This window comes from Canis aureus, chromosome 27, assembly GCF_053574225.1.
Source record: "Canis aureus isolate CA01 chromosome 27, VMU_Caureus_v.1.0, whole genome shotgun sequence".
Taxonomy (NCBI): domain Eukaryota; kingdom Metazoa; phylum Chordata; class Mammalia; order Carnivora; family Canidae; genus Canis; species Canis aureus.
In genome coordinates, this window is record NC_135637.1 from 41,626,259 (window position 1) to 41,650,640 (window position 24,382).

The window sequence follows — 24,382 nt, forward strand, 5'->3', positions numbered from 1 at the left end:
TAAAACTTGTGCCTTTCTTACTATATCAATTTTCCTCCCTGTCACTTTCTCTCTTGCTCTCTCTGTTCAGTATAGTAGCCTGCTAATTTCTACAAAAAAATTAATATACTAGGGAGGTTATGATACCATATTATACATGCCCTACAACCTACACTTCACGCCAATCTGCTCAGATTACCTAAAAGTAACTTCACTGAAAATGACAGAAGCATGAAAAAAAAAAAACAATTATAAACTTTACTTAACTAATAAGGTAATGAACACTAGTCTTAGATATAAAGTGAAATTAATCTTCATCAGTGTCAAAAAGAAAACAATCGCATCTAAAATAACCCAAGACAATCCTATTCCTTGTCTGAGTTGATTTTACCTGAATAGACACTTGATAAAAGCATGGCCTGTCAGGATATACTACAAGGTTCAGAAAGATAATGGAAAAACATGACCTTCAGACTAACAGTCACATTTCAAACCTGGATTTTGAGTTCTACATAAAATTGTCAGTGATCCACATACAGCTTATATGTCTACCCACGTACAATGGCAGTTTTCATAAAAGCTGAGTGTGTCAGTATATGAAGATTTGGATGCAATTATTTGCTCTAAAACTTAAGCAATATTCTGTTGTTGCAGATCTCTTTTTAACCAGACCTTTTGGGATTTCATAGAAATCGAAGCAGGCAAGAAATCCATGGGAAGAGGCCTTGAGGTAGAAGTATGCACTTTATACTAAACATTGTTTGAAAATAGAAAGTCTTTGCTGGAGTATATGGAAAGGAAGAATAAACACCGAGGAGATGGAGACACAGAAAACCCTTTTTGCCTTGCAAGAAAGCACAGTATAAACAACGGATGTTTTCTCAGTGGAGCACTTTCCTAAAATACGTTTTTGTGCAGATACAGAGCAAAATAATGTTATTTTTAACATATTGTTATTTTAATGTTACTTTTATCAAACAAAACTAAATGAAAAAAATTAAACGTATATTTACATAAGCATTTAAATGCTGAGAGTTGAATTAAATTAGTTTCCATTTTCTGTGACCCCCATAGCACTTCATACACACTGGTCTCTGCACTTTTCACTGGGGGTTGTATATAATTATTTGCATTTGTACCTCTGTATCTAAAATAAATTCTGAAAGAGTGGAGAATACACTTTGTTCACAGCTATGCTGTAGCCTACAACTGAGTTTCCACCCCGGGATATATTAATTTAAGTATTTTAAATAATGTTACATTTCCCCATTCCTATATCAGAAAGAATATATCAATGCATTAAAAATACAAAATAATTTTGGGTAGTTTTAATTTGACTCCATCACACATGCTTTCATTCATTCATTTATCCTACATATTTATCGTCACATTTGTGCTGGACAGTGTCTTGGTAGTTAAGACAGAAAAAGTATGTTTCCTAGATGAAGGAATGGTGATTTAGATTTGGAGCTGATGATGGATGACTCATCCTCACGTTGAACATCAAACCAGACAAGACTCTGATGGTAAGCAACAAGCTTTGTAGGTCATTAGAGACTTCTGCAACGTTGCCAGCCACTTTTACGAAGGCATAAAGGACATGCTTTTGAAATGTATGGATGATATGAAGCCCAGCAAAATGGTTCATGCCATAAGTGGCTGAATCAAGACTGAGATAAATCTCAATATAGGTCTGAAAATCAAATGTGGAAGATATACTGCTGCCACTGCTACTACTACAATCACACTACCTCGCAGAGTTATTACACTTGGGGGATTATAGGTTCTCTCCTTTAAGCCTTAGAGGACTCTATACACTGGACCAACTCTCTCCCTTTTGTAGATGAGGAAACATGAGTTTCAGATAGATTAGATAATTTGTCCCAAGTCCTAGAGTTGCTAAGTGAGACCGATAGAATTTGAACCTCAGACTGTCTAATGACACGCTCAGTGCTCTTATTCAGAATTTTAGGCTGCCTCCAATTAAGATAAGTACAGGTTCTTTAGGTAGCTCACACCTTGATGCAACTGATCCTGCTACTTGCCAGTTACATGGTTGTGGTGAATGTTTCACTTCTTGGAGTCTGCAGGTCAACTGATAATATTGTTAGTACCTACTGCACCAGATTTTGTGAGTGTTGACTAAGCTCATCCACTAGAAGCACTTGGCATGTTGCAATAAGTACATGTTAATAATGGTAGTATTATTTTTAAAATGTTTGCAATCAATGTTATATAATGAATGTAGCTGAATGTCCACAGATGTCTGTGGAATCCAGACAATTTCTCAAAAATCCATTTAGCACTTACGTATTGTCGCTTGCTTATTCTCAAGAAGTCCTAACAAGGTCCCAGATATTCTTTTCATTTCTCATTTCAAAAGCTGACAGTCAGCCAAAATTGTGGAAAATATGATGCTATTGTTCTAGAATAGCTACTTTTTTTTCCTTTTTAAAAATGTATTTATTAGCGACAGAGAGAAAACATGAGCAAGGAGAGAGACAGAAGGAGAAGGAGAAGCAGATTCCCCCCTGAGCAGGGAGTCTGACAAGGGGCTCAATCCCAGGACCCTGAACTTAGTTCATGACCTTAGTTGAAGGTAGACTCTTCACTGACTGAGCCACCCAGGTGCTCCTAGGATATTTTCCCTGAATATTTTTATCTACAACATTTAAAAAAAAATAAAGATTGAAAGTACCAAGTGTCCACATTAAATCTGTGGAAGGTTTTACGTACTTGTGAATTATCCCTGAGCTCATGGGATTTGCAATTTCCAACTGAGTGACAATCAAAGAGAAAAATCAGAAAAACAAACTTGCTTAGAAAAGTCAACTAAATTTATGTAACCAGTGCTACTTTGTTGAACTGTGTTAATTCATTAATTTCTTCTTGTGAATGATGTCATTTCAATGCCTTAACACTGTTTTTTCAGCCTCTTTAGGACCAAGACTACCCGCCATTTTTAGTGAGATCAAAAATAGGATGTCATGTTGTCTAGGTATGCACAGTGCCACCTGAAATATATGTCCCGTTACGTAGAGGACAGTAGGGTCAAATAAATTCAAGATTTCCTAGGGGAAGGTAGATATTCTTATCTTTTTTGGAATTTTTTTAAAAACAATTTCTTGTTTGAAAGGACAAAGAAGAACCTGCTCATTGTGATATTATTACATTTCTATCATTTGTGTTCTTTTCAAGTAATCTACTACATTATTACTAACTATAGTTATACATCAGTTGTACATCAGATCTGTGGAACTAACTCCTCTTCTAACTAAAAGTTTTCACCCTTTGGCCAACATTTCCCCATTTCCCCACCCTCTAGCCCCTGGAAAACACCATTCTACTCTCTACTTTCATGAGTTGATTTCTTTAGATTCTAGTTATGTGTGAGATCATACAATATTTGTCTTTCTGTGTGTGGCTTATTTCATGCAGCATAATGCCCTCCAAATTCACCCCCATTGTCAAAAATGTAAGGATTTTGTCGTTTTTAAAGGCTGAATAATATACCACTGTACATATATACCACCCTTTCTTTATACATTCATTGGTCCATGAACACTCAGATTGTTTTTATATCTTGGCTATTGTGAATAATGCTGCAGTGAACATGGCAGTGCAGATATCTTGTCAAGATGCTGGTTTCATTTCTTTTCTTTTTTTAATATTTATTTACTTATGAGAGAGAGGGAGAGGGAAGGAGAGAGAGAGAGAGAGGAAAGGCAGGTGGGGGCACGGTCAGAGGGTGAGAGAGAGAGAATCTCCAGTAGACTACCTGTGGAGCAGGGAGCCTGATGTAGGGCTCCATCTCATGACCCTGAGATCATGACTTGAGCCAAAGTCAAGAGTCCCAGACTTAACGAATTGAGCCACCCAGGCACCCCCGCTTTCTATTTTAATTTCCTCTCTCTACCACTATGCTGCCAATTCTTCAGCCCATGCCTCCTCCTTTCCTCCTACCAACATTAACCACTATTCAAAAGAAATGTCCTGCAAAGCAGAACTTGTTTAGTTCCATTTGATAAAAAACTCAATTAAATGAAAAGTGATGAAGCCATTCATAAGTAACCAATTTGGGGTAATTTAATTTCAATGTCCTATGGTTAAATTTTATCTGCAATGAAATGGCGAGAAGAATCTGGTGTTGATAAATTTCTCCAAATGTGCTTTTAGTAATCTCATCATTCTGCCAGTATCCCTTAACTATATTATTTTTCCCTGTATATTATGTTGCTTTTATGTCCCATGGACTCTTGAATGTATAACTAAATAATAAAGGAAGTCAAAGAAAGAGAAATGGATGATCCCCTAATGCATAGTTTTAGCTATAAAAATAATGGCCAGGTGGTAAACATCACAGCCAATTCCCAGCTTCCAAAGAAAAACAGTAAATTGTGCTCTGAAGGGACATGCATTTGAAGCTTGTTGGGCTACATGGTATGGCATCTTGTCCTTAATGTGCTGGAGCTGACTAGAGGCTACTTTGAATTTCCTATAAAATTTAAATCATTGTTAATGAACCTAATGAGCTCAATAGCATTGACATCACATGCCGTTTTAAAGTATTTATTTTATAAGTAATAAACAAAAAGATTTCCCCCTTCATGCATCTTTACTAAATATCAAAAGTGAGTTATACATTATTTGGGGGAATCCTTTCAAAATGTATACATATATTAAGTGGTCATGTTGTATACTTCAAATATCATACAATTTTGTGACTAAAACCTCAATAAAGGTGAAAAAAATGTGTCATACACAACCCTTCAGCTACATGATAGTACTAACATCTAAACTATTACCCTTCAATGGTTTGGTCAAGATTTGCTCTTTGTACATAACTTCTGGGTTTTAGAAACTCTCTTAGGTATTTTATGGTAATTTAAATTTTGAATTTTTTTTTTTTTTGTAAAAATTCTTTGTATTACCCATGATGCCAATGTCAGGTTAGAGAGCTCCTGCAATCAATCAATCATCAATAAAAATTTTCTTTAAAAAATTAAATTAGTGGATATTGGTAGAAATAAAACATACAAGCAAAATCATACATTCCTTTGTATATAAATTAATTTCATCTTTACAATCACATACTATGGCTCAAGCATAAAAAATAAATATAACCACCACAATGCAAGATTATATAACTGGGTTAACAGAATCAGATATAATTTAGATATCAAACACACAGTATACTATTAAGATGTATGAGAAGATTTTTACTGGGCACTAGAATGTGGGTAGGGTCCTTCTTTGTTATTGTAGTCAAAAGTATACTGAACTTAGAAATGAAAGATCTTGGTTTGAGCCCTCCTTCTAACATGCTAACTATATTGTCTTTATTCTCCTTCTCTTAATTCTTAAAATTAAAAGGTTGTTCTAGAATAGTTATTTGTTTTTTTTTAGAATAGTTATTTGAATGGTGCTTTCCACCTTTAAGATTTTATGCTTTTATAATTTATTTTAGTTGCTATACTTATATTATACCAGCTCATGATGATATAACTGATAGAAGATTTGTTCAAGGAACCACTGCAACTTTGAATAGATAAAAATGAGAGATATTGGTTTCTACTGCATAAGCAACAGTTTATGAAAAATATGACCAATACATATAAATGCATAAGTTCATTTAGGTAAACTATGCTTTTAAAAATGGACTTTTTAATTAATGGATGTATTAATTTCAGAGAGAGAGAGCATGCGCGCAAGCAGGAGGGGAAGAGGGAGAGAAAGAATCTCAAGCACACTGTATGCTAAAGATGGATCTGAATGCAGGGCTCAATCTCAGGACCCTGAGATCATGACCTGACTGGAAAACCAGAGTAAGATGCTTAACTGACTGAGCCACCCAGGTGCCCCTACGAATAGACTTTTCTTCCCTCTTTAGCTGCTAGGAAACATCATAAAAGTAAGCGGGGCTTTCTTCTCTGAAAGGATCAGATTGAAACATGATGAATATATATGTGCAATTGAAAATAAGTATAAAAATACATTTAATGCAACCTTATACATATTTATTTGGCTTAAGATCAGATTTTTATTTTTAAAGAATTTTTTCACCTCCTTTCTCATAAATTTTTTTTCTTTGCTTTGGAAGTGGATAGGATGAGATGTGAAGGTTTTCAACAAAGGCAGTGCAGTGTGGCAGAAAAATATAATTGGCTTTAGTAGCAGGAACATCCAAGTTCAAGTGGTAGTTGAATCAATAAATAGATGTGTGAAAATGGTCAAGCCATATAACTTCTAACCCCCTGTTACCTTATCTATAAAGTTAGCTAATATTTTTTTATAAAGTTAGCTAATATTTTGGTATAATTTCCCCTGCTGTACTATAAGAAAAAAGTTACTAATTAATATTCATTTATTCATCCACATTCATATTTTGAATTTTTTTCAATTGTGGTTCACAATGCAAATAGATGGTGAGGGTAGTAAAAATAACAAGACAATTTAAAGTATCAGCATTTTGGTGAATATTTTGCAGCAATATACTTTAAAATATGTAAATTTTCCTCTCTTGCATAATTAAAGTAGGGGTTTCAAATTACATTCAACAATTCAAAAGTAGTATATGGACAATTGTATAAAATCATCTCTAATACTTTCTACAACCATGACTCTCAAGAAGGAAATACACTTTCCCCTCAGAGGAAAATATACTGATTTGCTATTGTTTAGGTTAAAAAATGATGGTTGCAAGAGTCTAGTCAAAAGATAATTATCAAACAGTTGTGTAACTAAAAGAAAAGCTATTCCTTTCTTTTCTTTGAAGAAGAAGAGAAAATATGGAGAAAAGCCAGAAAGATAGGCTTTGGGAGGGCTCTGTGTGGTGTGGGTGGAGAGAAGAATGGAAGACTACCTGTGCTCAGACATTCAACAGAATTTGAAGAACATTGTGTCTTTGGGTTTTTTTAAGATCAAAAAAAATATTTTATTTATTTATTTATTTGAAAAAGAGAGAGAGAGTGAGAGAGCAAGTAGGGGGAGCAGCAAAGAAAGAGGGAGAAGCTGGCTCTCTACTGAGCAGTGAGACTGATGAAGGACTTGATCCCCAGACCCTGGGGTCATAACCTGAGCCAAAGGCAGATGCTTAACCAAGTAAGCCACCCAGGTGCCCCTGAAGAACATTTTTTTTAAACTTTTATTTATTTATGATAGTCACACAGAGAGAGAGAGAGAGAGAGGCAGAGACACAGGCAGAGGGAGAAGCAGGCTCCATGCACCGGGAGCCCGATGTGGGATTCGATCCCAGGTCTCCAGGATCGCGCCCTGGGCCAAAGGCAGGTGATAAACCGCTGTGCCACCCAGGGATCCCAGAACATTTTTGAACAATAAAAGAAATTATTTGTATTTCCTAAATGCTCCCACCTCCTCTAACTAGCCTGGTCAAATAGAATCTCTGATGGAAAGTCTGTATAAGCAGATTTTAGTGTAAATTAAAATGGATTATCATAAACTGAATTATTGTTCTGATTTTCTACTTTCTCCCTGTTATTGACTATTTCTCCCCATTCCCTTCACCAAGTGACACTGCAGGAGCTCCCATTCAAGAAGATGTATGTTATATGCACATGTGTGGTTATGTGTGTAATTAGGTGTGGCCTCTTGTATTCTTGACCTTCATAAGGAAACATGTCCAAAGTAGGTGCTGGTGCTGAGTAAGACATTTGTGAAGCATGTTTCAACCTGAGCTGGACCCACACCTGTTGGGGGCCTGCTAAGATCAGTCAACCCAAGCTGACCTTCCCCTACCAACCCTTACCAACCTTTGCCATCTATTCCCTACCCACCCCACAACCCTTACCAGTCACTACCAACTCCTACTAATCCCTACCAACCTGAGGCCCAAGAGTGAGAGAAGTGACTATTCACATTGTGTGTCATGAAGAGATGATATTACTTGTTACATAGCATCACTGCAGCATTGATGACTGCTGCAAGGGTTAAATTTTACATATACAGGTTCAAGGTATAAAACAGAGAGCATTCACTGAAGTAGGAACTCAGAGATAGAATGGTCTTGTAAGGATATAACTTCCTCCAATTGGCCAACCCCAACCAGAAATCTTAGGTTCCATTCAATCTGATGTATATATCAAGAGGGCTAGGGACTCCAAATGACAAATGAAAAATATATTTATATATACATGTTATCTGTAGAAAAATAGGTCATTTATGTTAAAAAATTTCTATTATTTGGTGTATCTTTGAAGTCTATCTGAGATCTATTTGTTATAGAAACAGTCCTAAATGATAATGCTCTTCTGTGGAAAGTATGAAGTCAATAAAAGATGGAAACACAAACTTGCATTATCTTTTCTCAAAGCAAGCCAAGATTTGCTAAAAGCAGTGTAGTTTTTTTGAAAAAGATAGATTGACATAGAGTGAATCATAAATTCACTAAGCAAGAACTCGATGAACCATGTGTCTTTTTAATGTAGAGAATAAATATTTAGTAGTAGAAAAGAAAGGAAAAGTAAAGAAGGAAAGAAGCAAAAGAAAAAAAAATATGTCCTCCTTCAGACACACAATGTAGGTAGTCCAATATGTAATCAGGAACTTAAAAAGTTGATAAATTCTCCAGTGAGGATCTCTGAAACCTTTATGAGTACATGAATCATATGGAGAGTCGGAGTGGTCTAGGCAGAGGTACAAGTGTCCATTTATGGATTAATGCCATGTCCATGTAGTTTGAGGTTTATCAGTCTATAGTTATTTACCAAAAAAATGGTGATTGTTAAGTGAAATAGAAGCATTAAAAAGGAAAATTAAGCTTAGGACCACCCAGTATCAACTCAGAGCATGAGGTAAAAGCCACATACTTCTACTGGATCATTAAAAGGAGCCTTTTACCTGTAGTTGAGGATGGAATGTACTCAAAATAACGCTTAAGATGTAATAATAAAGAAAGATGCATCCACAGCCCTGACACATCTTCCACTCCAACTCAAAGTACTTGGAAGCACTTCAAAACCTTAAACATCTTAATTTTCTGGGACTTCTGAATGAGACATTTATCATCTTTTTATTGCTATAAGGTAGCAGTCTGCCCTTCCCAGGAGATTATAAAATGACCCCATGTAAAGTAGGTGTCTCACGAGATAATGAACACCCTCCTCAAGATCTATCACTATCCACTTTCACTGCTTTTGTAACAATAACCAAGGTCAAGGTGCAGCAGAGCTAATTGTCCCTGCTATGGGAAGAATAAGATTATCTACCAAAAAGGACAGCAGGATATGGTTAACAACTACTGGTGGCATCTAGGGGAATATACCTGAGAATCAATCTTCCTTGTGCTGGGGTAAAGGGAGCAAATTACAGCTCTGAATGTCAAGAGAGGTGCTCGCTTTGGCAGCACATATACTGAATGTCAAGAGAGTTTCTTGATATATAAGGTGCTTAAAACCGTGGTAAGGACATCTGGAGCTGATCTTAACTCGCTAGCAGGTTATTCCCTGATGCTCCAGAAAAAACAATGGCTTACAATGAACAAGGTATAAATTCTAGAATAGTCAGAGATTTGAAGAAGTGGTCAGAGACTCAAGGCTATGAGCATTTTAGTATAAGTTGTTAATGTGGGGTGAGAGAAGACACCAGTTAACTTTGCTCCCCAGGAAGGCCTCCGTAACATCCCTTCCTTGAAGCAATGAAGAATGGCACACCTTGAGGTACAATGGCATTACCAGGGTATTCACGGGTGGCTTTCCTCTGTAGGCCAAGGAGGGAGTACGTATCTTGCTGCTATGGAACTGCATTTCTTAGTGTCAGTGTGAACAGCAGAATTCTAGAATATGGGTTCTGAATCCAGGTGGCAGTACTCAAATGTCAGAGGCAGATGGAGGAAGTGTTTCATAACAATTAGCAAGGCTCGAATGGCAGCTGAACTGCTATGAAGCATAGGGATCGTGGTGCTTCTAAGGCAAGATAGTAGGGCAGCCAACAAGGGTAGTGCTTGATTTATAGAATCAAAAACTGCCGGGATGCCTGGGTGGCTCAGTGGTTGAGCATCTGCCTTCGGCTGGGGTCGTGATCCCAGGGTCCCGGAACTGAGTCCCCACATCAGGCTCCCTGCATGGAGCCTGCTTCTCCCTCTGCCTGTGTCTCTGCATCTCTCAATCTCTCTCTCTCTGTGTGTCTCTCATGAATAAGTAAATAAAATCTTTATAAAAAAAAAACTGCCAAAAGTAGGTGAACTCAAAGACTCTTATTTACTATGATCTATCTTCACAGTGATTAATGCATATTCTAAATGTGGTGTTAAATAACTAATTAAATTAAAGGTATTAAACACCTGATTTATTGTCCATGAGATTCCACACGGCCATCATTTCAGGCCAAGGGGCTCATTTTATGGCAAAAGAGGTACAGTTATGTGCATATAACTATAGGGTCCTAGTTGGCCATAATGTACTGTACCATCCAACAAGGCTGGCCTGGTAGTATTGGAATAACTTCTTAAAGAAAAAGCTAAGGGCAGGTTTGGGGATGAATTTCCATAGGGCTAAGGCAGTGATGGCCATTATACAGCACTTTTCTTGATAGGGAAACAGGTGAAAAAAAAAAAAAAAAAAGACCAGGTGAGAATGAGAGTCAGGGTTTGAGATATGAGTGGCCTCTATCACCATCATCTTGAGTGAACTACTTGGGGAATATATGATTCCTGTCCTTGCAAATTGAGGCTCAGAGGTCCTAATTTTTTTTTAGGGACAAGAGTCATGCTTCCACTAAAGAGACAGACTAAGGTTTCCATTAAACCTACACTAACAGTTGACCAAGTGTTTTTAGTTCTTTTTTTTTTTTTTTTTTTTAGATATTATTTTATCATGACAGACAGAGAGAGAGAGAGAGAGAGAGAGAGAGAGAGGCAGAGACACAGGCAGAGGGAGAAGCAGGCTCTATGCAGGGAGCCTGACGTGAGACTCAATCCCGGGTCTCCAGGATCATATCCCAGGCTGAAGGTGATGCCAAACTGCTGGGCCATCGAGGCTGCCTGTTTTTGGCTCTTTATGCTGGTAGACCAAAAGGTACAGAAGGGAGCTGTTACAATTATAAAGAAAGTTAAGAACCTCTTAAAGAAAATGTGAGAGAGCTTGCTCTACCACACATCAAGACTTACTGGGTACAATGGGTATTTTAAAGGTATTAATTCTTCCAATCCATGAACATGGGATACCTTTCTTTATCTGGGTCCTCTTTTATTTCTTTCATCATTGTTTTGTAGTTTTCAGGACACAATTATTTCACCTCCTTGGCTAAGCTTATTGCTAAGGATTTTATCCTTTTGGATGCTGTTGTAAAGAGATTGTTTCCTCATTTTGCCTTTTCAGATAGTCCATTGTTAACATACAGAAATGTAACTGATTTTTGTATATTGTAACTTTGATCAATTTGTATGTTAATTCTAATATTTCTTTTCTGTGGAGTCTTTATGATTTTCTACATATAAGATTATGTCATCTGCAAACAGAGATAATTTTACTTCTTCTTTTACTGTTTGAATGCAATTTATTTTCTTTTGAGGTCTAATTGTTCTGGCTACAACTTCCAGTACTATGGTGAATAGGAGAGCTGAGAGTGGGTATCCTTGCCTTGTTCCTGACCTTTTTAGAGCTAAGATTTCTGCTTTTTACTCTTGAGTATGATGTTAGCTATGAGCTTTTTATTTATGGCCTTAATTAAATGGAGGCCCATTCTTTCTGGACATGGTTTGTTTTTATCATAAAAAGATTTTGAATTTTATCCAATTATTTTTCTGTATGTATTGAGATGATTATGTAACTTTAATTATTTATCTGTTTATGTCGTGGATCACGTTATGTGTGTGTACGTTGAATTCCAGGGGCTCAGTCAAGGTATCATGGTTTATGATCCTACTAATGTGGTAATGAATTTTGGTATGCTGATATGTTGTTGGGGATTTTTGCATCTATATTCATTAGAGATATTGGCCTATAGTTTTCTTTCTTGTAATGTTTTTGACTGGCTTTGGTATAAGGACAATCCTGGCATAATAAAATGAGTTTTGACATTTTCTCTATTCTCCAACGTTTTGGGAAGAGTTTAAGAAGGAATGGTATTAACTACTCCTGTAAATGTTTGGTGGAATTTGCCAATGAAACCACTTGATCTTGGATTTACATTTGACAGGAGTTTTTTTTTTTGTTGCTGATTACTCTTTATTAATTATTAGATCATTCAGGTTTTATTTTTCTTTATGAGTCTTGGAATTTATCCATCTCTTCTAGGTTATCCAAATTGTTGGGATCCCTGGGTGGCACAGCGGTTTGGTGCCTGCCTTTGGCCCGGGGCACGATCCTGGAGACCCGGGATCGAATCCCACATTGGGCTCCCAGTGCATGGAGCCTGCTTCTCCCTCTGCCTGTGTCTCTGCTTCTCTCTCTCTCTCTCTGTGTGACTATCATAAATAAATAAAAAATTAAAAAAAAACAAAAACAAATTGTTGGCTTATGATTTTTCATAGTCTCATGACTTTTTGTATTTTTGTGGCATCAGTTGCAATGTTTCTTCTTATCTCTGATTTTGACTTTTCTTTTTTTCTTAACTAAAAGTTTGTCAATATTTATCTTTTCAACAAAGTAACTTCTAGGATGTATCTTGCAAGAAGTTACTGTAGCCGAATTCAAAAAGGGCCACAGTAACTTCTTGCAAGATATATCCAGAAAGGCAAAAGAAACAATAGCAAAAATGAACTATTGGGACTTCATCAAGATAAGAAGCTTCGGCACAGCAAAGGATACAGTCCACAAAACTAAAAGACAACCTACAGAATGGGAGAAGATATTTGCAAATGACGTATCAGATAAAGGGCTAGTTTCCAAGATCTATAAAGAACTTATTAAACTCAACAGCAAAGAAACAATCCAATCATGAAATGGGCAAAAGACAGGAACAGAAATCTCACAGAGGAAGACATAGACATGGCCAACATGCACATGAGGAAATGCTCCGCATCACTAGCCATCAGGGAAATACAAATAGAAACCACAATGAGATACCACCTCACACTAGTGAGAATGGGGAAAATGAACAAGGCAGGAAACCACAAATGTTGGAGAGGATGTGGAGAAAGGGGAACCCTCCTGCACTGTTAGTGGGAATAGGAACTGGGGCAGCCACTCTGGAAAACTGTGTGGAGGTTCCTCAAAGAGCTAAAAACAGATCTGCCCTATGACCCAGCAATTGCACTGCTGGAGATTTACCCCAAAGATACAGATGCAGTGAAAATCCGGGACATCTGCACCCCGATGTTTTTAGCAGCAATGTCCCCAGTAGCCAAACTGTGGAAGGAGCCTCGATGTCCATCAAAAGCTGAATGGATAAAGAAGATGTGGTCTATGTATACAATGGAATATTACTCAGCCATTAGAAATGACAAATACCCACCGTTTGCTTCAACATGGATGGAACTGGAGGGTATTATGCTGAGTGAAATGAGTCAATCGGAGAAGGACAAACATTATATGGTCTCATTCATTTGAGGAATATAAATAATAGTGAAAGGGAATAGAGGGGAAGGGAGAAGAAATGGGTAGGAAATATCAGAAAAGGAGACAGAACATGAAGACTCCTAACTCTGGGAAACAACTAGGGGTGGTGGAAGGGGAGGAGGGCGGGGATGGGGATGAATGGGTGACTGAGGGGGCACTTGACAGGATGAGCACTGGGTGTTATTCTGTATGTTGGCAAATTGAACACCAATAAAAAATAAATTTATAAAAAAAATAAAAAAATAAAAATAAAAAAATAAAAAAAGAAACCTCAAAAAAAATAAAGATACTTCATGTCTGAAAATATTAAAAAAAAGTAACTTCTAGTTTCATTGATTTTTTTTCTATAGTTATTATGTTCTCTGCTTGATTTATTTTTACTCTAATTTTTATTTCTTTCCTTGTGCTTACTCAGGGCTTTGTTTGTCTTCCCTTTCCTAGTTCCTTGAAGTGTAAAGTTATGTTGTATATTTGAGATCTTTCTTTTTTTAATTTAGACATTTGCCATAAACTTCCCTCTTAGTAAGCTTTTTCTACACCCCTTAAGTTTGGATATGTTGTGTTTTTGCATTTGTCTTGAGCTATTTTCTACATTATTGTTTGCTTTCTTCTTTGATTCATTGGTTGCTCAGAATGTACTGTGCGATTTCCAGATATGTGTGAATTTTCCAGATTTTTTTTTCCTATTATCGATTTCTAATTTTATTCCACTCTTGTTGAAAAAGTACTTGGCATAATTTCAATCTTCTTGAATTTGTTAAGGCTTATTTTGTGACCTAATATGTGATCTATCCTGGAGAATGTACCATGTCTCATTCAGGAGGTAGGTGTATTCTGTTCCTTTTGGGTAGATTATTCTGTCTGTATCTATCAGGCCAGTTGGTCTGCAGTGTTGCTCAACTCTGATGTTTCCTTGTTGATTTTTCTGTAGATGTTCTATCTAGAATTGGCAGTGGTCTTTCAAGTCTCCTACTCTTACCCCACTGTCTAATTTTCACCATTTGCCTATATATTTGGATGCTCTGTATGAATTTATATTTATAATCATTATATTATTCTAATGAGTTGAACATTTTATCATTCTATAATGACTGCTTTTGTCTCTCATGATAGATGAAATATTGATGAAAAAGACAAACATTGATGAAACAGATGAACATTAATGAAAAAGAAAATAAAGAAGACATAAGTAAATGGAATGACATCTCATGTTCATGAATTGGAAATGTTAATATTGTTAAAATGTCCATCCTGCCCAAAGCAATTAGAAATTCTATTAAATGTCTACCAAAATCCCATTGGCATTTTTTTTACAGAAGTTGAAAAATAGTTCTAAAATTATATGGAACCACAAAGACACTAAATAGCCAAAGCAGTCTTGGGGAAAAAAACAACAAAAACAGAGCTATCACAATTCCTGTTTTCAAGGTATATTGCAAAGATACTAAGCAAAAAACAGAGTTGCTCTGGCATAAAAACAGGCAAATAGACCAATGTTACAGAGTAGAGAGGCCATAAAAAAAAAAAAAATCCCTGCTTATACAGTTACCTGATCTTCAAAAAGAATGAAAAGGCAATGGAGAAAGGCTAGTGTCCTCAACAAATGGTGTAGGGAAATTTGGATATCCACATGCAAAATAATGAAATTGAACCCTATATTACACCATATACAAAGATCAACTCAAAATGATGTAAAGACTTATAAAAGCTGAAACTGTTAATGCATCTATAGGAAAATATAAGGAAAATAATTGCCTACTAAATAAATGATATTTATGTAGAATTAAATGAAAGTGGATTTGTCTGTGACATCACATGCAAAGATCAACTTCAGATGACAGACCGAATACAAATAACAAAATAAAGTTTTTCACAATATAGAAGAATGCCTTAAAGATCTAAGGATAGCAAGTCACAATTAAAAATAATGGCTAGGGTGGCTCAGTTGGTGAAGTGTCTAAGTCTTGATTTAAGTTCAAGTCATGATCTCAGGGTTGTAAGATTGAGCTCCACATTAGGCAGACACTGAGCATAGAGCCTGCTTGAGATTCTCTCTCTCTCTCCTTCTCCCTCTGCCCTTCCACACCCGGGTCACGCACAATCTCTCTGTCAAACAAACAAACAAACAAACAAACAAACAAATAAAACTCTTTGTATCAAAAGACTCTGTTCAGAGAGTGAAATACAAGCTCCATAGTTTGAGAAGATGTGTGAAATACATGTAACAAGGAGTGAGTCATAGATGGAACATATAAAGAGTCCTACAGATGAGAAAGAACAGGCAAGAAGAAAATCAATAGTAACCCAAAAGATCAATGGATATGGGATTCAAAAAGGTACTTGGGGAAAAAAATGGAAAATGGCAAGTAAACAGATGAAAAGATATTCAATCTCATTAGGAAAATGCTAATTAAGATTATAATGTGGCACCACTGAAACCACACCTCAGACTGGCTCAAATTAGAAAGATTGACACAGCAAAACTGCAGACAGGAATAATCAGTAACTCAGAGAATCATCACATTCATACGGAAAACAATTTGGGCTTTTCAGTAGAGTGAAGTATACTCATATTCATAACAGAGAAATTCAGGCACATGTGCACCGAGAAACATTATACAAAACTATTCACAGCAGCATTGATAACAGCAGCCTCGACCTGGAAGCCACTCCAATCCTCATCAATAGTAAGAATGTGAAAATGAGGTGTAGCACAACCACATACTGTCAATCAAATACATGAATAAATAGGCCGAAAGTTGGCTCTAAAAAGATAAAGGGGAATAAAAGAGGGCAGATACTAAAGCATACATACTCTATAATTCTATTTATAGGCAATCAAAAAAAGACATAACTCAGCTGTGTTGTTTAATGGGTATTTATGGAGTTGGTTAATCTACAAGAGAAACCAAGGAACTAATCCCCACAGTTAACCGAAGGTGGAGGAGAGTATCACTGGGAGGGAGCACACATGGGGCTCTCTTGGTCATGGTCATATGCCCTGGCTGCACTTGCACATCTTTACTTTATAAAAACATTGTGCATATATGTTTTGATCACTTTCTAGCTATTACACATGATTCTTAAAGTTTAAAGCACAAGATTTGGTCTTAATAAAAAGCTTCAGAAATAGTTGGAATCCTCCCTGTAAAACCAAAAGTTGATTTGCCGAGCTTCCTCCTGAGTTAGGCAGTAAAGTCGGTGTAAGTAATTGTAGTGAGCTATAACGTTTGTAGAGAAGGATAACTGAATCCAACTAGACTGAATAGGCCATGAATTTTCGTCAGTCTATAAAACAGAAGTGCAATTTGTATTAAGTTGGATCTCATAAATAAGCAATGTAGCATTAAAAGGCGCAGCCAGATGAATGGAATGAGGGTTTGTGAGGCACAAATAGTCCATATTTCTTCTTAGACAAATATTAAATAATTTAAATAGAGTATATATTGTAAAGGGGTGGGTGGAAAATACAGCTCCAAGCATGTGACCGAACAGGCTGGTAGCGTATCTGTCACAGGGTTCCTGCGCATGATCTTCTTAGACCTACTGTTTCCCTGTCTCCATGTAGTAAAGATTTTGCCCTGTTAGAAATTCCACTTGTTCTCTGTATTTACATTGCTTTTTAAACGAATCCTATGTGTTCTATGCTACATGCTGAAATTCCAAAAGTAGACATGTATCCAGTAGCAAAACTTTGTCAAGATACTTTCTTTATGCACATGTGTGTGATACGCCACATATGTACTCGTACACGTTGACATCTATTATATCTCTTCTCTTTCTACAACATGATCTGAGTCTTCATTGAAAAAAAAATGTACCTTTAGATCATTTTAATCCATTACGTCTAGTTTAATTCAGCATCTTCTAAAAGGCAAATATTGGGCTGAGTAATAGATTTCTCAGATCAACATGACGTGTCTCTGCTTCCCGTAAACAGATAACTTCAATATACTTTGGTAAGTAATATCCAAAACGCATGCACAGTATAAATGGAATCATGAGGATGGGTCATGTAAGATACAGAAATGGTCAGGTGAGGTTTTCCAGAAGAGATTATGTTTGACCAGAATGCTCAAAGGTAATTGCTCTAGATAAAGAATGGAAAAAAGAAATCAAGGCAGGGGCATGACCCTCTGGACTCGGGAGAGGACCCAAAGGACTCGGGAGAGGTACTGAGAACGCGTATTAGTAGCTGCAAGCAGGTTTGCACTGATGCAGGTAAAGCTGGAAAAGAGCAGTGGGGTGTGTGTGTGTGTGTGTGTGTGTGTGTGTGTGTGTTTCTTCGCTGTGCTGAGAGATGTCTCCTGTGGCGGAACTGTTGGCTAGAGACAGCGTTCCAGCAGGTACACCGAGGATAATTAAGTGGTGTTAAGGCCAGCATCAGGATAATCCATTAAGTGAGAAAAATAGCAGCCAAGGAAACAAACTATAAAGATGTATTTTAATGTAGTGTGTCCTTAAAGGATAGCAGAAAAATAGACTCTGTTTTACTAAGAAAAAAAACAAAAAGACGTTGCGATGTGAATTTGGTGAGAAACAGCAAGAGCTGGACCGTAGTTGTCTGGAGGGAGAAGGAAGGAATCTGAGAAGATGAGAAATGTGTAAAATGATCAGGACTGGAGACGGGCTGGGTGTGGATAGTGGCGGGGGTGGGGGAAGGGGGCCCAGGGCTCCCCAGCACCCGGCTTGCCATCGGGAAACCAAAGAGCAGCATCTGGGAGAGGAAGCCCTGTCCAGGGAAGGTGATGCTGAAGGTCGAGTGCTAAGAGGTTGAACAGGGGGCACCTGCAGGACACGTGGGTGCGCTAGTTTGACAGGTAAACATCTGTTCGAGGCTGCAGCTTCCAGGAGCAGGGGGGGCTAAGGACACAGCTGTGGGGGACACGAGCGTGCATGTGTGATAGAGACCATGCGTGTGGGAGCCAGGAGAGTGCCCCCAGATGAACGTGTAGCGTTGGAAGGACACCTGAGAAGCCCCTTGTGAGATGCAGTTAGTTTGGCAGGTGGTGGAAACTTCTATCACCGTGATCGTGGTGACGGAAACACGAGGATCAGTGTGTCCCAGCTCCAAACCTCACCAGACTGCATCCCTGAGTCGTGTGTGGTTCTTTGAAGGCCAACGGTACCCGGGAGAAACTAGAAAAGGAGTGTGATCATCCAGCAGAAAAAGAAAAGGTCTAAGAAGCAAACAGATACAGGAAAAGGTAGAAAGAACCAGACGTGCTACAATCGGAAACCAGGAGCCAACAGGGAGGGGAGGCCTCCGGGGGGGGGAGACCCATTTCCAGTGTGGCAGCGAAGTTATTCAGATAATGATAGATTCAGCAATAAGGAGGTGACCACGATCATCCATTGCACATTTGGGATCATACAAGTGTGGATGTTTACACACACACACACACACACACACATGCAGACACAGGCACATGTATTTATCATGACCTCGGCCACTAAGATGAAAACTGCTCTAAGGATGGGCCCTCGGTAAATATTGTGAAAACACACGCAGAGAATGTTCTCATTCATTCACCAACTGCTGATTGAGTAGCTGAAAGATCACGAGCTTTCAAAAATATTCACAAAAAAAACAAAACCAAACAAAAAAAAAAAAATCACAAGCCCCAGGTAAATCTCCACGAAGAATATTTTTCGGTAGCAGCATTAAGATACATTGTCACCCGGTTTTCAAAGTGCGTGGGCTGCCTTCTTGGCCGAGTCCAGCGCCTGCGTGGCCTAGTGCGACTTGGCAAGAGAACCTGTGAAATTCCCCACCGGTGACCCACTTCAAAAAGAAGCATTAGGGTTTCAGGCCCTGTCGAATGCCATCCTGAGCTACAGAAAAATCAATAAAACACCCTAAAGCTCCCACCTCCGTTTCAGTTTTAGAGCCCCACATAGGGAGGCGACAAGTACATCCAGCAGAGACACACCCTGGGGGCTCAGATTTATTTTCCTTAATATTAAATTTCATAGTTAGCATCCCACCCCTTCTGAACGCTGAAGTTCACTAATGATTTGAAAACTGCTCTCAGGAAAAAAAAAAGAAAAAGAAATAAAAAAAAAGAAAACTGCTCTCAGGGTTTATTTTATTTTATTTTATTTTATTGTATTTTATTTTATTTTTTTATTTTATTTTTTATATTTTATATTTTTTATTTTATTTTATTTTATATTTTATTTTATTTATTTTATTTTATATTTTGCTCTCAGGGTTTAAGCGGAATTGCTACCACCTTACCGCAGCTGGCGTTCCGCACATAGGCCTCACGGGGGAAGGCACTTATGTTTCAGGTTAAATAAATTCAGCCTCTTTTGTTTTTAGAACTGGAAGGACATTTTGTTGACTCAGGGCTCTATCTCTGTTACTTAGAGCTAGAGGAGGTCAGTTCAGCATAAGGGTCTCTACAAGGCATTTATGGGGAGTTTGCAGGGAAGCAGCTCCCTCCATAGTGTAGACACTGCAAAGAACCCGGTTGAAACGTAAGAGGAAGTGTTGTCCCAAGTGTGCCTTCTTTGCCTCCGTGTGGGCTCTCCTGCCCAGGGCTGTTCTGAAAAACAGGACGAACTGGGATTTAAGGGGAGCTGTGGCTCCTAAGGAAGCCCTCCAGGGGACGCTGCAGGAAGCCTCCCCCCTCAATTTCCACTCACCCAGAACATGCAGTGAAGGGCCTCCTGGGGCACCTGGGCCAAAGTAAAAACTTCTCACCCTCCCTCCTGCTATATTCTGTTAGACCATCACAGACGCTGTGCGGGAGACGGTGCTTACTGAACAGATGGCCCTTCATCTCCTCCTCACTCCCCATCCAGACTTAGGGTTGAATTTATTGGGCCTTGGTTGGGAAAAATAAATGGAAATGGCATGCACCATATTGAGTGGAGTGTCTCCATTCCCCGCTCGAGACCGGGGGTGTATGGTGGGACCAAAGTCGTGCACTTGACTTAGGCATCAGGACGGATCATTCCTAGCTGGTCTTCTGATTTCGGAAGACATGGGATCTGGGAGACACATCTGAGCAGTTTAGCATCTTAGCATTTTAAGACAAAAAGAGACATAATCCTAACAGAAGACTCCGCTTCCTTACCCTCAGCTATTTAACAGTAATATATGCACGCATAAATTGTTTATATATATGTATGTGTGCATAAATATCTTCTACTGCATAATGTCTCTCTCCCTCCCTCCCTCTCCCCCTCCCTGTCCCTCTCCCTCTCCTTCTCCCTCTCTCTCTCTCTCTCACTACACACACCCCTCAAGTCTTCTGCTTCCCTGGGATCTGGGAGGACTGGGGATTTTGTGCAGCATGTGTGAGGTCTCTTACACCTGAGACCCACTTGGAGATGAACTGTTGGCAGCTTGTGGCCCAGATTCAGAATGTGCATAAAGACCCTCTAGACGCAGCCTCCTGTGACACATTGTAAAGGGCACTAAACAAGATTTTATGCGGGTGCGCCAAGTTGTCAAGTCTTCCATCAGCAGCTGTGTCATTAGGCCTCCCTGGCCTTCCCCATCAGAACTCAACATGTTTCTCATCAATTTTCTACAACTCCTCTGGACACATCTTCCATTACTGTCAAACTATTGACTTGTTCTCCAATTGCCTCTTCAGCTCAACTCTGTCCTCTGTCTCCTCTATCATATCTGCCTGGCATCTTTCTTTTTCCTTTTTCTTTTTTTCAACCTAGGATCTCACTTATTTGTCAAGATACTACAGATGAATACATTCTCCCATGAACCCCGACGCAGCTGACTTTGTCCTCCGTAGTGTTCCTCATCCTTTAGGAAATCATCCAGATGACACACACATTGGACACTTGATATAGAGATGGAGTCTGTTCTTACTCAATTTCCCAGGTTTCATTCTGCATCTGTTCTTTTCTCCCCAACAATGCTGCTGCTGCAAATGCTCTGAGAATTATGCAAATGGTTTCCAAAGTTAAGTGTAGTATATCATGCTTGTGTGTAGTGGGTTCTACGTTCAAAAATTACTGGTTGGTAGTTTATTTTTTAATATGCTGATAAAACTTCTTTGCTTGGCATAATCCATAAACATTGCTTTGGAAGTATTTCCTATTTAATAAAGTTTGCTACTACAGTCCTACTTTAATACACTAAAAGAAAGTGAGAAGTTCCTTCAGCATTTGAATGCAAATACTGGATTGTGCATGCTAAAACACCATTAGAACAAAAACTCCTTAAGTCAGTAACTCAAATTCAGTGCAATAACTAACCATACGTATCTTAGTTTTAAGTGTGTCCTAATCGTTTTTTGGTGACAATTAAAATTAAATTTTATAAGCAGAGCATGAGTCATTTAGTGAAATTAATGTATTATATAATTATCATTAGGTAGCAACAGGAGACCATTATGATGCATCAAAATTCCATTCTCTGAACATTACAAGTTCTCTGGAACTGTGCAGAATCAGTAGGATGCACCTGCTTTGCATGTTTTTCTGTTCCTTTGTACTTTCAAACTCATTTTAGTTTTTTATGAAAACACGCTATTGCCTAAAGACCAGGACAATTACTGCTTTGTCAAATTACAAATGCTAAGGTTAACATTTCAATTTTTAATGCTGAAACAAACTACAGAGACCATTTCTCATCTAATTTAAGAACTAGAAGACAAGAAACAACGTTAATGCTCTAATTCCTTCGAAGGCAGAGAACCACTAGGAAAAGTAACAATAATAAAAAGAAAGAAAAAGTAAAAATCATTAATAATTAGTCATTATGTTAACATCTACTTACATATTATTAATTATATATCCAAATGGGTTTTCTCTTTCCTATGCTAAGTACATTAAGAGAAATGAAGAGGAAATTTTTCCTAAATGATTTCAATACCTGTTTATTTTAGCTGAATAGTTGGTAGATGTGACTACATTTTTCAGTTTTCATCAATGTGGCAACTAGAGTGATAACTGTAATGGTATTTTTAAAAGATATTTTATGTATTCATTTGAGAGAGAGAGAGAGAGAGAATGAGTAAGTGAAGAGGTGGGGCAGAGGCAGAGGGAGAAGCAGAATCACCATTGAACAGGGAGTCTGATGCAGGATTTGATCCCAGGACCCTGAGCTCATGACCTGAGCTGAAGGTAGACACTTAAGCACCTGAGTCACCCAGAAGCCCCCAATATTTAATCATCATCATTATTAGACTAATATAATAGTTCAGGCCTCTAGATCTGGCCTATTATAACTACCTTCTGAGCTGGCAATCTCCCATTACAATCCACTCAGGAGTAATCTTTATTGTAAAAATCTAGTGGTGCCTGAGACCTTCCAGAGGTCCCCCTCAGCACCTTCTCCAACACGCAGAGAGGAATTTTTACAACATGGCACATCCAATTTGCTGTAATATGACATGTCAAAGCCTTGTATCTGTTTTTATTCCTGCAATAATGTGCTGGAAATATTCCAACTCCTTCCAATTTTCTTCTTGCCAATATTCGTCCTTCATGAGCCAACTTCAGCACAATCCCCTTTCTTATGTTTTCTGCACGTGCTACTCAGATTTCACCACCTTGTTTTTGCTTGGTATAAGAGAAACTGTCAGTGCTCCATGTGTGTCTCTCAGAGCACATATACTTTCTAGCCGACTTCCATCTGCTGCTATCTGCAGTGTGACTAAATGCCCTTGAATCCAAATATAAGAGATCTGGCTGCTTGCTTGCACTTGGGGCAGAAAGTACCAAAAATGGCTCCTCCACAGCATCAGTGACCAAGAACTCTCAGGATTTCATGCATGAATTTGCCAGTTCCATCACTTCTCAAGATCGATAATTTTGGTACATATGTTTGCAGAATTTCCTAGATATGCTCTTGAAATTGGGCTTCAGTCTTCCTAATGACTAATTTAGTTGCTGTCCATTCATTGGCAGCTCTCTTTTTCCTTGAATTACTTCCTACTTTCCTATGAGTATCACTTGAACTTCTCAAAAATTATTTCTACCTCAGTCTTTTGTCTACAGGTCTTTTCTTGTAGAGTCCACAAGAAAACTTGTGACACTGCAGGTATTATTACACAGAGTTCTGGAGTTGAATGGCTTGCTGGCTACATGGCATCAAGACTCTGTGGCTTGTTGCAACAGCACAATGACCAATCCTCTCCCCTGTGGTGAGCTTGGGTGGCATAAAGGCATAAAGGGAATGTATGCTTCACAAAATATCTCTAGGATTTGAGAGGCAGAGGGACAATGATGATGATGATGACTATGGAGTTGTAAGTATTTTCAGAGCTCTGAGGGGGAAAAAAACCTGATGAGCTCACGTGACTGATGAGCTCATGTGATATGTCCAATCAACACCTCAGGCCATGGTATGAAAGTCAGAAGGTCTCTGCCTTTAACAACATTTAAAGAAACCCTCATCTTCGGTAGCCAGAGAGAACACTCTATTGAACACCAGACCTTTGTCTGACTGGAAGAGCAGCTGGCTTGTAGAGAACGCTTGCTTCAGAGCATCAACAAAACTCTTATTCAAGACTCAAGGCTTTAGTAGGGTAGTGGTGGGAGCCTGAAGTCTGCATTCACCTTCTAGCTGACCCAATCCTGTGAGACAAGGGTTCTTTCCTTGCCTGTAGCTCACAGAGATGCCTTATCTCAGGTAGATACTGTGAAATATATGTGCCTTTCTCAAAATCTGCCCTCAGATTATGGCTTCTAAACCATCAACCATGTTCAAAACCAAGGATGGCCCAACTGAGGAAATACTGCACTGCTATAAGAAAAATGGGATTATTCATCAAAGGAAGTACAGAAACTGGCTGATATACCCAGTATTAGAATCAGGAGAGCATGCTGGACAAGGAGTGTGTACAAATATAGGTACCAAGAAAATCCTAACTATATGTTTAGACAAATAATTTATGTCTAAACATCTA

At 38.2% G+C, this 24,382-nt stretch overlaps 1 protein-coding gene and 1 long non-coding RNA gene across 4 annotated transcripts in view; one reads left to right on the plus strand and one right to left on the minus strand.

The window, feature by feature from the left end:
- Window positions 1-24,382, minus strand: part of PCDH15 (protocadherin related 15) — an 869,139-nt gene that overhangs the window by 214,330 nt on the left and 630,427 nt on the right. The gene's annotated exons all lie outside the window — the stretch shown is intronic.
- Window positions 1,963-12,393, plus strand: LOC144299569 (uncharacterized). Of its 2 annotated transcripts, none has more exons than XR_013366260.1 (3): window positions 1,963-2,110; window positions 5,670-5,890; window positions 12,231-12,393. It is a non-coding gene; the product is annotated as an uncharacterized LOC144299569 (long non-coding RNA). The 2 variants fall into 2 exon arrangements; XR_013366261.1 differs by having other exon boundaries at window positions 5,670-5,804.